Below are 1,406 nucleotides of genomic sequence, written 5' to 3' on the forward strand. Positions count from 1 at the left end.
AAGAATCTGCACAGAAACCAAATCACCACGAGAAAATAGAAGAACATCATCAGCAAAAGCAAGATGACATAGTCTGTGAACATCACACTTAGGGTGAAACTGGAAGCCAGGCAGATTAGAGGCTACAGCTAACATTCTGGAGAAGTATTCCATGCAAGTGATAAATAAATAAGGAGATAAAGGGTCCCCTTGCCTAATTCCACTCTTGCCTTGAAAGAAGCCATACAAGTTCCCATTAACTGACACAGAGAAGGAGGTGGATTCAACACATTTCATAATTAAACTAACAAACCTAGCAGGAAAGCCAAGGGTCAATAGCAACTGCCTCAAAAAAACCCACTGAACAGAGTCAAAGGCCTTCCTGAAATCAATTTTTACCAAACATCTAGGAGAAGCCCTTTTCCTGCCATACTGCCTAAGTAGTTCTTGCACCAAATTAATGTTATCAGTCATCTTCCTACCTCCCAGAAAAGCATTTTGGGCAGGACTAATAATACTCTGTAAAGCAGCAGCCAATCTGGTAGCCAGAATTTTAGAAATGACCTTGTATATGACATTACAACAAGAAATTGGCCTGAAATCAGCCACTGAGGTAACACTAGGCAATTTAGGAATTAAAGCAATAACAGAATGATTAATTTGCCTCAATATCTCCCCAGTAGAGAAGAAGTCCTGAATTGCAAGACAGAAATCCTCCCCCACAACCTCCCAAGACTTCTTGAAAAACACAGAAGAGTAACCATCCGGTCCAGGGGCTTTATCATCACCAATGCTGAATAAAGTAGTCCTAATATCATCATTAGACACAGGAGCCAGCAGGGGGCCATAGGCAGAATCATCAAGGCAGGGACCAGAGTGAACAATAGCCTCCACTAGGGGTTGAGTATCCTTAGAAGACCCCAGATGCTGCTGAAAATAATTTACAAACTCCTCACCCATTTCATCTATAGAAGAGGTAAGTAAACCAGAACCAGTCTGAATAGCAGGAATGTAGTTCCTTCTATGCTTCTGGTTCATTAGAGCATGGAAGAAACTAGAGCTTCTATCACTTTCCTTGAAGTAGGAATTCTTTAGCTTCTGACAGTAAAACATCTTCTCAGCAGCCTTAAGGTTCATCAGGTTTAGCCTCAACTGCTTGTCCTGCAATAATAACTGAGCATTATCCCTATCATTTTGAAAAATGGTCTGGTGAGACTCTAAATCTGCAGCAGCTTTAGCAACTCTGGAAGAAATGTGACTATAATGCAACTTATTAAGCTCCTTTAAATGCCCCTTCAGGTTTTTGAGCTTCCTACAGAGAAGATACATAGGAGAGCCGTAAGCTTGAAGAAACCAGTTAGCATCCACTAACTCTCTGTACCTCGGATGGTCAGTCCACATGTTAAAGAATTTAAAGGGTCTTCTAC

The sequence above is a fragment of the Tripterygium wilfordii genome, unplaced genomic scaffold (assembly GCF_013401445.1).
Source record: "Tripterygium wilfordii isolate XIE 37 unplaced genomic scaffold, ASM1340144v1 ctg280, whole genome shotgun sequence".
Lineage (NCBI taxonomy): Eukaryota > Viridiplantae > Streptophyta > Magnoliopsida > Celastrales > Celastraceae > Tripterygium > Tripterygium wilfordii.